General features: G+C 62.1%; 1 protein-coding gene across 3 annotated transcripts in view; it reads right to left on the bottom strand.

Moving 5' to 3' along the window:
- Nucleotides 1-4,703, bottom strand: part of CBFA2T3 (CBFA2/RUNX1 partner transcriptional co-repressor 3) — a 29,648-nt gene extending 24,945 nt beyond the window's left edge. The window contains exon 1 of one of the 3 annotated variants that reach the window (XM_056500900.1): nucleotides 4,474-4,703. The gene's annotated coding sequence lies outside the window, so the exon portion shown is untranslated. The remainder of the gene's footprint in view (nucleotides 1-4,473) is intronic. The other 2 variants (XM_056500897.1, XM_056500895.1) reach the window with 2 other exon arrangements.
- Nucleotides 4,704-12,799: the final 8,096 nt, after the last annotated feature.

The raw sequence follows: 12,799 nt of genomic DNA, 5'->3' as shown, positions 1-12,799 counted from the left end.
GGCCACCTCCTGGCAGTTTGGGCGAGTTCCCACCCTCCTTTGTACCCTACCCCTGGGATCCCCTGGATCCCCAAGGAGATGGGGGAAGAAGAGTCAGTTTGTACTAACTAATCCAGAGATAATGAAGATAAATGTAATTTTTAGACAATGTTTGGAGTCCAGCCCCTACGCAGACCCTGTCCCTGGGTTTGTACCTTTTGTGGGTGCTCCCACCTCATGAAGTGCACCCCATCACCCACCCGGTGCCACCACCATGCAGGAGGAGGCCTGGGGTCCCCCCCACCCCCGGCTGTCCCCAGGGCTGTCCCCAGGGCTGTCCCCAGATCTCTCCCTGCTGGGTGCGAGGGGCTGGTGCTTCCCCTCGGCATTTGCATCTTCCCAGCCTTTATCTTTCTCCCGGTCTCTGTATTGCTGCAATTACAGACACTTTAAAACACAATGATCTGGCTGTTAGCGTGATGGATGACAGAACCTTTCTGTCTGGTTTAAATCATTGCTGAGAGTGAGCAAACTTCCCCGGGTTAACCCTTTCCTGCCCCAAACCCGCTCCCAGCCCAGCACTGCTGGCGCTCCATGGGCACCCATCACCCACCACACGCCGGGGTCCCATGGATGGGATAAAGGGGGGTCTGGAATTCCTACAGAAAACATCCCCCCATCCCTCATCCCTCATCTCCCTGGGCTCGGTGCTGTTGGGGCTCCCCGAGGCGACGGGAGCAGCCCCGCCCGCAGAGCCGGTGGCCCCGCTGGGCTGCGGTGGGAAATCAACGGCTGGAGCGGAGATAAGCGCCTGCCAGGGCCCGATAGCCCCTGGATCCATCCCAGCCCAGGGCTGGCAATCCTTCCCCCGGCAAATCTGGAACCGGGGCAGGATGGGGCCCCGGTGCGCTCCCACCCGTGGGAGGGGGTGGAAACTCCTGTCCTGACTCGGTGTCGGTCACGCTGGCGCGTGATTGATGGCGTGGTGAGCCCGGGGCGGGGATGAACCGCGCACATCGTGGTGATCCGGGCCCCCTTTGTTGTGGGGAGGTGGCATCTCCCCCTGCCGTGCATCCTGCCCAGTGCCATCCGTGCCTGCCCACCCCGCAGGTGTCCAGTCCCACGGGAGGGTGTCACCATCACCCAGCTCTTGTGCCCTGGGTCGTGTCCCCCATCCCCCTGGGTGTGTGCATGGAGAGGCTGCATGGGGTGGTTTGGGGGTGCCAAGGACCTGCCCCAGGGGAAGGGACACCCCAAGGCACAGCCTGGGGAAGAAGGGGAGCACTGCGGCCTTGGCATGCTGTGTGCCAGGAGATAAGAGGGGATCCGAGGGCAGATGAAGGCAACTGGTACCAAAACCTCAGAGGAAATGGTGCCCACCATGTGGGGCCAGCCAGGCCCATATCTGCCCTGCACATGACCCCCTCCCTCCCTCCATCGGGGCAGGGACAGGGCAGGGACAGGGCGGTGGGTGCTGGGCTCACGGTGCCACCACGGCACCCTCAGATGCCCCCTCTTGCCTCTGGGGAGAGCCGGGGACGCTTTTCACACCTCGTGGGTGCCCAGCCATCAGTGGTGACCCTGCTGTCCCCGTGCCTCCCCCTGCTGATGCACCGTCCCCTCCTCCCGGCTCAGCCCCGCGCTCCCCAGCGAGCTGGGACGAGCTCATTGCTATTCCAGCTGCATCCCCTCTTCACAAGCCTCAGGCTTTTTTAAAGAAGCTCACAGTGCTGGTTTATCACACCTTGTCCCTGGCCAGGCTGGAGGCTCAGCCCTGTCCCTCTGTGCCGTGTCCTGCTCCCACGGGACGGGAGCCGTGCCAGCTCAGCCCGGCGTGCCACAGGCTTCCTGTGCCACCCCCAGCGCCTCTGTCTGTCCGTCTGGCTTTCTCAATCTCCACCCGGGGAGCAGAGCATCCCTGGGTACCTCTCAGTCCTGCCAGCGGTGCCCTACAAGCAGAGCTTGGTGACAACGTGTGGCCGAGTGCTCACGAGCTGCAGTGATGCAAACCCTGCTCGGCTCTGGGCTCTCCAATCCCCCTTTGCTTGGAGCACCCCTGCGAGGACAGGGAGCTGCTGGGCTGGGAAGGGTGGCTGTGGCCGTGGATGGTCCCTGGCTGCGTGGTGGCCCAAATCCCAGAGCCCAAATCCATCCCGGTGCCAGCACCGAGCTCCAGGAGCCAGGCTGCACCCCCAGCGCTCTTCCCTTGGCACTGGGCTTGCAGCAGGAGCCCTGGCGCTGGATTTTCCTGCTCGTTAATCCATCGGGGAATGCAGCAGGGAGATAAGGGGCCGGGGAAGACGCTCGCCTGCCCCGTGGCTATCGCCCGCCGCAGCTGCATCCGCCCGGGGACATCTGCTGGGCAGGAAGCGCCCTGCGCCAGCCTTTCCCAGCAAAGGGGCTTCGTTTGTGCCTGGTTCCCCTCCCTGACCACTCCTGGGGGTCCCCAGACCTGGGCTCACCCACCCTGCAGCTGTGGAAGCAAATCCAGTGCCTTTGTGGCTTTCCTGCAACTTCCACATAGAAAAGGAAAAAAGAAAGTGCATCTCCCATTAAAAGGAAAGAAAAAAACCCAAAAACAAAATCCTGTTTTCCTTGCTGACAGATTCGTTCCTGCTCCGTGGCATTCAAAGGGAAACCACCCCCTGCTGCTTATCATCTCGCTCACCCTGCACTGCCAGCCCTGGAAAATCACCAGCCTGCCTTAAAAAATGGGAGACTTTAAGATGCAGCACCGTTCTCTGGGTGCTTCAAGGTTTTGGGGCTGCTAGGGGCCAAGCTTCCAGCTTTCCCTTGCCATGGAGAGCCTGGGAAGTGTTTTAATTGCAAAGCAAAGATGACCACGTGCTGCCTTGACTCCAGGAGTTGTTTTGGGGTGCATGGAGACGCTGCTGGCACCTCCATGGGAGCAGCACCCAGCGACAAAGTCCTGCCAGCCTCATCCTTGGCCAGCAGGAACTCACTGGGAGATGCTGAACAAAATCCCCTGAGCTGCCCTTGGGCTCACAACAGGTTCACATTCCCCTTCTGCCCCCCAACTTTGGGGACCAGCTCCTTCCTGGCCCTCCCCATCCCACAGGCTGCCCTGCCTGCATCGCTCCCAATAACGATGGCACTTTAATTAGCAATCACTGCACTTCCAACACCTCACATCCCTGCAAAAATCAATGGGAGCGAGCAGGAGGTGGTGTGAGCCTGCCTGCACTCCAGCAGGCAGCTTGGATGGAGATCCAAGCCCTGGGGCTGCTTCAGACCCTTCCCAGGGCCAAAATGCTCCAGCCTGGAGCGCTCTGGCTGTGTGGAGGCTGGTGCCGGTCTGTGCCGTGCCACGGGGAGCCAGAGCCCCGTGCTGGGTGAGGTCTGGGGTTTGCTACGAGCTGCAGAAGCGCCACGGCAGCAGAGCACGTTGTGGCTGTCCCTGGCCACCTGCATCGTTTCCAAGTTCCCAGGCTAAAAGCAGGGCTTGTTATCAAGAGCAAAAAATGTGCCACCTCTGTTGTATTTCATTTCCCTTTCTCCACCTCTTCCCTGCCCGCTGTGCATCAGAGATAACAGCTCTCGGTGCCGGAGCCGGGGAGCGGGGCCGGCAACGGCCTCGCCAGCCCTATCGCTGCCGAGCCGGCCGCAAGGAAATCAGGAAGTTTGCAGAGATATTTGGCCAACAAAATAAACATTTCTGCTGCCAAGAGCCTAACGGGCAGCCTGGCCAGCCCGCAGCAATCTGCACGGCTCCCTGGCTGCAGCCTTCCGGAGCGCCCTGCCCGCCCAGCCCCGTGCCCGCCTGGCATGTGCCAGCTCTGGGGACAGGGACCCGGGTGAGCCAGCACAGCAGCCACAGTGCGCCAAGCCCTGCCCTTGTGCTGTGCCAGCTGTGCCCGGGCCGCGGCACTCCGGGCTGGGCAGGGGGCTGCGGCCGGAGCGCGGTGCCGGGAGCGGGGTGGGGAGCGAGGGGAAGCGAGGCACGGGGCCAGCATTGTTCACACCGCTGACTCAGCCCGCTCCACTTTCCTGCCTGTGCCGGGCACGGGCCCAGCAGAGCCCCCGAGCCCCCCAGAGCTGCCACAGCCCCTCGGTGCCTGGGGATGCTCCAGCGCTGGGATCCCCACGGAGCCTCCACACTGCGAGCCCTCGGCAGCACCTGGAGAGCCCGTGGGGCCGGGTGTGAGCTGCTGATCCCAGAACGAGCACAAACACCCAGCAAACACCGGGCTGAAGCGCTGGAAATAAAACATCCTCGGGGCTGACAACTCGTTATGGAAAGGTTTAATTGCAGAGCGGGCTCAAATGGCTCCCCCTGACAGCGAGCCCACGGAGCCCCATGGTGCCTTTGCCATGGGCCTGGCCGTGTCCCAGCTCCCCATTCCCGCTGGCCGCTCCCCAAAGGATGCGCTGAGCGGTGCCAGCCACGTGCCACCCTCGGGGAGCACCTGCCCGGTGCCACACACACGGCACTGCCGCAGCCACCGCCACCCTCCTCCCGCCGCTGCCTCTCACCTTGGCTGCTCCTGCGAGGTGCCCTGGCCCGAGGAGGGTCCCTGTCGGCTCTGGGGGGTCCCGAAGGGACGGTGGCAGCACCCCAAATCTGCAATCCCCGCCGAGGCTGGTGCCCCCAGCCTTGTGCCACGCGTGGGCAGGAGCTGTGCCGGGGATGCTGAGCACTGCAGGGGCACAGGGTGTCCTGCCCCTGTCCCTGTCCCTGCCCGCTCGGCGCCTGCCCGGCCGCCAGGGCCACTCATGTGACGGCCGGGGCCGCGGTGGCAGCGGAGCGGCGTCCCATGGCGAGGGGAAGGTGAACAGCTGCCGGGCAGTGATAATGCGGCGGGTGGGGGCGGCCGGGCAGCTGCGCCCGTGTCCTTCCCCAACAGGAACCATCTGTGACCAAGCCCAGCTCTGCCTTCCCTATCAGCCATTCCGCTCTGACTTTCCAACAACTTCCCCTTCGCGCCGGCCTCACTTCCTCACGGCAGGGCTGGCACGGCTCGGCACGGCACGGCTGTCCTGGCACACCTTGGCACGGGGCACACACCATGGCCAGGCCTTCTCAGCCTGGCACAAACACAGGGCTCGCCCCCTCTGCCCTGGATCACCCACGGGATGAGGTTTTCCCACGGCTGCTCTGCAGCTGCAGCATCGCCCCGACCTCCTCAGCACTTGGGGTGACCCCTCTGTGCACCCCATCCCCGCACCCCCAGCCAGGCCCCTCCGCATCAGGTTTGGGCTCCCCCAGAGCTGTCAGCCAGAGAGAAACAACTTGTTAGAAACCCGAAAGGCGGCTCTGGGCTGCAGGTGGGAGGGAGGAAACGTGTCCTAAAAATACAGCAGCGCCTGCACGGTCCCCGAAGGTGGCTGAGCAGATGGCGTGTCTCGGCGGCCACCTGGGCTCCTGCAGATGGTACCCGGGGCTCCCCGCTTTGTGCCCCCCGCCCAGGGCTCGGGGGGGCCAGCGAGGGACGGGTGGAAGAGGGGAGGAAGGTACCTGAGTATGGGGGTGTGGGGGTGCTGAGCTGTGGGGGCAAAGCGGGGTGTCACCAGCAAGGTCTCTGCCCTCTGTGTGCACCCCCGAGCCCCAGGGGACATCGAGCACGGTCTGGGTGCTGCAGGGAGAGGAGGGGAAGCCCCAGCACGGGGCTGATGTGCTGGGGAAAGGGCCACAAGCTGCACAGTACAGCCTGACCCTTCCAGGACTGTGTGTCTGGGGGAGGTGGCACAGCTGTCCCCAGCACAGTTCCACCCCAGCCCCACATCCTGCATCCCAGCCGTGCTGGGACACCCCAGCTCCACTCTACCCACCCGGAGATGCCCGTGCCCCACCAGCACAGGCACAGCAGCCTGAGCGTGGACTGGAGGCTGGCAGAGGTTTTGCAGGGTTTCCAGCTGTGTTTGAGGCTCTGGTTTCTTCCCCTTTTCTTTCCGGCCGGCCCAGGTGGGCTCTGTGTCATTGCTCAGGGTTTTGCCAAGCTGCCCCTTGTTCAGAGCCGGGGGACACGGAGAGCAGCCACTTCTGGGGAGTGTCCCAGGGCAGCGAGTCAAAACAGGAGGGTTTCAGGGCCGGCCAGGAAAATCCCACCCAGCTGCAGCCCCGTGTCCCCGTGTCACCCTCTGGGAGGGTTTTCTCAGCCAGGAAACACAGAGCACCTGCCCGGGCAGCTGCAGGGCCCCGTGCCAGGGAATGGCCCGGTGTGGGGGAGACCCCTGAGCTCGGCCCCGAGCGCAGGGAGCCCCCGGGAGCGGGTCTGGCTCGGAGGAGGGGCAGCCCTGGGATCAGGGCTCTGACTCACTGAGGGAGGGGAACCCCTGGGATCCCGGGTCTGGCTCGGTGAGGGGAAACATCTGAGGTCCCCTGACACGGAGAGGAAGCGCTGGGGGTGCAGGGCCCACCCTGGCACGGGGGAACCCCTGGGTTGTGGGGTCTGCCCCGTCACAGGTGACCCGTCCCGCCCACGCTCCCGGAGCTCCCGGCCGGTTTCTGTCTGAGTCAGAGCTGCTCTGGCGGCCCAGCAGGAACTTCCCCTGCTAAAGGAGAAGCAGGACGGGCTCCCACCGCCCCCACACTCGCAGCGAGCTGGGGGAAGGAGGGCAGAAAACCCCGGGGGGCGGTCGAGGTCCTGCCACCTTCACACGTACCGGGGCTGTGCCAGCCCTGCGCTCAGCGGGACACGGGATGGCACGGGATGGCTCGGGATGGCACAGGATGGCACGGGATGGCACAGGATGGCACGGGATGGCACATGATGGCACAGCACGCTTCCCTAGGGCTGGAAATGCCTGCAGCGCCCCACTGCCTTCCCCTTTCCATCTGAAAGCGATGGGTGGGGGAACAAGGGGGAAAAGGAAGCGGCAGCAACAACCGGTGAGCAAAACATCACCGGCAGCTGCTGGAAGCAAACTGAGACTGTCACCTCCCAATGGGGCTGGGATGGGGGCACCAACCCCAGCCTGGGGTCGGGATGAGGGTTTTGTACATCGGTGCTTAAATCTGCCTCTTCCAGCCCAGGAAAATGGGGATGCAGGAGCGAAAGCAGGAGTCGGGAATGGGAAGGAGAGCGGTGGCCAAGCCAGGGAGATGGGAGTTCACAGGGAACACAAAGACAAATCCTTTAAGGAAAAAAAAAAAGGAAAAGTGAAAAAAAAAAAAAAAAAAAAAAAAAGAAATCAAAGGGATGTGGAGAGGGAGATAAGAGGGAAGACAGAGCAGGGAGACGGAGGGAGCGGAGAGGACGCGGCAGAGGGAGGCAGGCGGCGCGGGGAGGCGAGGCGGGAGCCGGGGGAGCTGTCTGGCGCATCCCTATCGCCTCTCTCCATCGCGGGAGCCCAACCTCAAGTAGTTTTTCACTGAGATTGGAGTGATCAGGTAGGGCTGCCCTCGGCGGCAGCTGCGGGGCTGTGAATAAGCACCTGCTTATCTCTGCCCAGCGGCTGTGCGCGGCTGCAGATTGCGGGGGGACGGGAGCTGGCTGCCGGCTGCGATTTCCGTATCAGCGCCCTGCAGCCGCCTGCGCCAAATAAACACAACAGCCCCACGGACAAAAGGTTAATTATCAATTTTCAGAAAGGGAGAGAGAGGGGAGGGGGAGAGGGGAGAGCAGCGGCCGTCGGCAGCCGCGGGGACCCGCAGCTGGGCCCTGATGGGGTTCTGGGCTCTGCGCCCCGGGCACAGCGACCCTGAGCATCCCTGGGGATGGGATGGGATGGGATGGGATGGGATGGGATGGGATGGGATGGGATGGGATGGGATGGGATGGGATGGGATGGGATGGGATGGGATGGGATGGGATGGGATGGGATGGGATGGGATGGGATGGGATGGGATGGGATGGGATGGGATGGGATGGGATGGGATGGGATGGGATGGGATGGGATGGGGACAGAGATGAGAATGAGGGCAGATACGGGGATGGAAGCAGTGACAGGATAGAGATGGGGATGGGGATAGGGATAAGGATGGAGTAGGGATGGGGGCAAATACCGAAATGAGGAAGGGGACAGGGATGGGTCTGTACATGCACAGGAGCGGTGGGATTAGAGAGAAGAAATACGGGAAAGAAAAAGAACCCCTCCCAATACTCAGTTTCAGCCCTGGCTGGGCAGAGGCCAGACTCGAAGAAGGCACATCCTCCTCCTCCTCCCCAGGGCATGCAAGGCTCTGCTGGCTCCACTTCCCGCAGCCACATTTCTGTATTCAACAGCTTTCTCCTCTTATCACGCTCCCAGCTCGGCTGGCCGCGGGGCGCAGGGAGAGAGGGGAGGGAAGAGGTGCCCTGAGGCCGCAGCCCGGGGAAGGAAGGGCCGGGTGCTGCCATCACCCTGCTCGTCGCTCCGAGCCCGTGAAGCCATCAGGGATCCTCACAGGATCTCTGTGCCTGGGGTCAGGGCTTGTCCCTCTGTCCTGACACTCACGAGTTGTTAAATACGGCACGGGGTGCTGGCGCCTCCCTGGTGGCACCCACGCTGTCCCCCACAGTCACTCGGGGTTACAAAACAGCTCTCCTGCTCCTGCTGCAGCCGTCCCTGCGCTGGGCTGGTTTCCCATCTGCACGTCCCACTCTCAGCACACCCTGGCCAGGAGCACTGCCCCGAGCGTGCCCATGATGCTCCCTCGAGGACACAGAGCCCAAAAGAGCCTCACAGGGCGGCAGCCACACAGCCAGGAAGCCTCAAGCCCACATGGCACCAGATTGAGCCACAGACACGCTCCTAAAAATAGCCAGGAGCTGGGAGGCTGCAGAGCTGCAACTGCTGCCACAGGGAGCAGCTCAGAGCTGCAGCCTCATCCCGTGGGGCTGGGAGGGATGGAGGGAGGGAGGGAGGGATGGATGGATGGATGGATGGATGGAGGGGTGGATGGAGGGATGATGGATGGGTGGATGGGTGGATGGATGGATGATTGATGGATGTAAGTTGGATGGATGGGTGGATGGATGGATGGATGGATGGAGGGATGGAGCTGGGGTGAACAGAGCTGAGGTGCACAGGACTGGTCCCAGCACAATTTGGCTTGAGGAGAATTTGGAGCCACCAGCCTGGAAGGATCCAGCCATCCCTGTGCCATCCCTGATGCCAGGCCAGGAGGACACCGGGGTGGAGATGAGATGCTCTTGGTGCTGGGATGTCCCTAATCCACCAGGGAATTAGATGTGCAGCTGTGGATAAGAATAATGAGGGTTGATAACATTGAGCACCTTTAATGCAGGCAGGGCATCTGATGGGTGCAAGGAGAGGCTGTCCCTGGGGATTTTTGGGAGGAGCTGGGGACAGAGCCAGGACTCAGAAAGCTGTGCTGCCTCCCTGTGAGCTCTGGTGTGGCCCCAACCTGCCCCTCATCCCACGAGGGCCTGACCTCCAGCTGATAAAACACACTAAAAATAAAAATGAGGGAATGCAGGCGGGGTGTGAGCATCCCGGGCTGGAGCTGCCAGCCCCCCTCCAGCCTTGCCCAACCCCCCCCAGATAACCCCAGCCCAAAATACTAACCCGGGGCCCATCTGGTGTCCAACTGATGAGCACAGATGTGTTTGGGATTTCCGAGCCGGCTGGCAGCCGTTCAGACCTGTCGCAAGCTGCACCTGCTGCAGGATATTTTCCCTTCTGGATTTAATCCCCATCCCCCCGGCAGCCCCAGGCACGCCCGAGGGCTGGGCGGGCAGAGGGAGACCCCCCCAAGTGATGACCTTCCTGACCCTTACCCATCCCTGCCATAAATATGGATGTGGGAGCAGGGGAAGGGGGAGTTAAATGGCCCAGAGGGGTCGTGCGCTGCCCAAACCTCAACCTCCCACCAAGGAAATGCCTCGGGGAGGGGTTGGTGTCACAGCCACCCTCCCCCAGGAGGGATTTCACCACCTCTGGGTGTTTTGGGAAGGTCAAAGGATTTCTGGGAGCATCCCCAGCCACAGAGACCCGAGCCTTTCATTGCAGGCACCGAGCCCAAGGGATGCTCGGGGTTTGGAAACCATCCAGAGCATTTCCCAGCCCCCCACCCACCGCCCCCCAATTAACACACCGTTCTCGTGTTTTAACCAGGCTCTCCCAGCTCTGATGTTGACCCCTGTGATGACGGTGGAGCCTGCGGAGGGAATAAACAGCAAATCCCCTTTTAAATGAAGGGCTCGCCGAGGGATTAGGAGCGAAGGGGTGGCCTGTCCCCCCCCTGTCCCCCCCGGGGCTGCCTGTGCAGATATTCCGGGCAGGAGAGGCCTCGTCTGTCCGTCTGGCCCGTCTGAAGTGGTCCTGGGCGATAGGGAGTGATTAGGATTAGACACATCCAGGATGAGAGTTTTTTCACCAGATAGGGATGATAATGGGACCCGTGGGGAGGATTACGGTGCCGTCTCTCCGAGGGAGCGGCCATCTGTGTGTCTGTGTGTCCTTCTCCTGCCCCAGCCTGTCCAGCCGGGCTCTCCCGTGCCCCTGCTGGCTCCTGGGTGGCAGCACCGACCCGCGGCACCACCGAGGCTGCACCTCCCGCCCCATCCCAGCCGGGATCGTGTGGCAACAAGGGCTCGTGGCTGCCCGGGGTGGCCAGAGTGCAGTCCTGCAATGGGCGCAGCAGCCAGCATCCCTGGGAACTCAGCATCCCTGGGAACTCAGCATCCCTGCACATCCCTGGGAATTCAGCATCCCTGCACATCCCTGGGAACTCAGCATCCCTGCATCTCTGGGAACTCAGCATCCATGGGGTACCCTGCATCCCTGCACATCCCTGGGAATTCAGCATCCCTGCACATCCCTGAGAACTCAGCATCCATGGGGTACCCTGCATCTCTGGGAACTCATCATCCCTGCACATCCCTGTGGTACCCTGCATCCATGGGGTACCCTGCATCTCTGCATCCCTGTGTATTCAGCATCCCTGCATCCCTGCATCCCTGGGTACCCAGCATCCATGGGGTACCCTGCATCCCTGCACATCCCTGGGTACCCAGCATTTCTTCATCCATGGGTACCCATCATCCCTGCATCCCTGGGAACTCAGCATCCCTGCACATCCCTGGGAACTCAGCATCCATGGGGTATCCAGCACCCCTGCATCTCTGGGAATTCAGCATCCATGGGGTACCCTGCATCCCTGTGTATTCAGCATCCCTGCATCCCTGAACATCCCTGGGTACCCAGCATCCCTGAACATCCCTAGGTATCCAGCATCCCTGCATCCCCTGCATATCCAGCATCTCTGCATCCCTCCATCCCTGGGTACCCAGCATTTCTTCATCCATGGGTACCCATCATCCCTGCATCCCTGGGAACTCAGAATCCCAAGGGTATCCAGCATTGCTGTGCATCCCTGGGATGCTCAGGCATCCCTGAATTCTCAGGGTGCCCAGCATCCCTGTGGTACCCTGCATTCCTGCATCCCATCATCCCTGGGTACCCAGCATCCCTGTACTCCCTTCTTATCCAGCATCCCTGCATCCCTGGGTACTCAGCATCCCCGCACGTCCCCGGGGCACTCAGCATTCCTGCACGCCCAGGAAATTCAGGCGTCTTCCCGAGGGGCCCTCGGCCACCTCCACCCACCCTGGGTGCCGCCGGGGACAGGATGACACATCCCCGTGAGCACAGCTCGAGGCTCTGCCATCCTTGCCCTCCCTGGAGGGAGACCCGGCTCCGCAGGGAGCGGAGTGTGAGAACCGGCCCGTTCCCACCGCCCCATCCCGCTCCTCCCGCCTGCATTCCTCCCTGCTGAAGTCAGAGGCACCCGGCAGAACAACCGAGCGCCAACATTTCAACATTTCCTATTTGGGATGTTCACACCACAGCCTCGGCCGTGACGCTGTCCCAGGGTGTGCGTGGTCAGAGGATCCCAGGGAGGGCTGGAGGATCCCAGGGAAGGCTGGATGATCCCAGGGAAGGATGGAGGATCCCAGGGAAGGATGGAGGATCCCAGGGAAGGATGGAGGATCCCAGGGAGGGATGGATGATCCCAGGGAAGGATGGAGGATCCCAGGGGAGGATGGAGGATCCCAGGGAAGGATGGAGGATCCCAGGGAGGGCTGGAAGATCCCAGGGAGGGCTGGAGGATCCCAGGGAAGGATGGAGGATCCCAGGGAAGGCTGGAGGATCCCAGAGAGGGCTGGAGGATCCCAGGGAGGGCTGGAGGATCCAAGGGAAGGATGGAGGATCCAAGGGAAGGATGGAGGATCCCAGGGAAGGGTGGAGGATCCCAGGGAAGGGTGGGGGATCCCAGAGAGGGCTGGAGGATCCAAGGGAAGGATGGATGATCCCAGGCAAGGCTGGATGATCCCAGGGAAGGCTGGAGGATCCCAGGGAAAGCTGGAGGATCCCAGGAAAGGATGGAGAGTCCCAGGGAAGGCTGGAGCTGCTGTGCCCACTGTAATTATGGGGAGAGAGAGAGAGAGAGAGAGAGTGGCATTTTGAAGTTTGGATAAAACCTTAATTGAAGTCTTGGCTGCTGTTAATTATATTAAAGGCAGAGTGAGCGATGGGCTTTTTATTAGTTAATGAGGATTTTCATTTTCCGGCAGAGGAGCCCTTTGATGTCTCCAGGACTAATGGCTGTTAAATTCGACTTACTCGCTTTGCCAGCGCTGGAGGGTGATGGGGAGCAGGGGCTGCTCAGTCACGGTGCCCTGGGAGCCACCAGCCACTGTGGAGAGAGGACAGGGGTTCTCCCAGCACATCCCCACCGCGGTCATGCGGGAACAAGGATTTGTGGCCATCCAGGGCGGGATGAGCACAGCACCCAGCGCTCCTGCGTGTCCCCGTGGTGCTCCTGCATCCCATCAGCATCCCCAGACATCCCTGGGGCACCCAGCACCCCCAGGCTATCCCGTGTCCATCCAGCTCTCCACACGGATTTTTC

Source organism: Oenanthe melanoleuca, chromosome 11 (assembly GCF_029582105.1).
Source record: "Oenanthe melanoleuca isolate GR-GAL-2019-014 chromosome 11, OMel1.0, whole genome shotgun sequence".
Taxonomy (NCBI): Eukaryota; Metazoa; Chordata; class Aves; order Passeriformes; family Muscicapidae; genus Oenanthe; species Oenanthe melanoleuca.
Note: the sequence above shows the minus strand (reverse complement) of the source record. Positions and strands in the feature narration are given on the sequence as shown.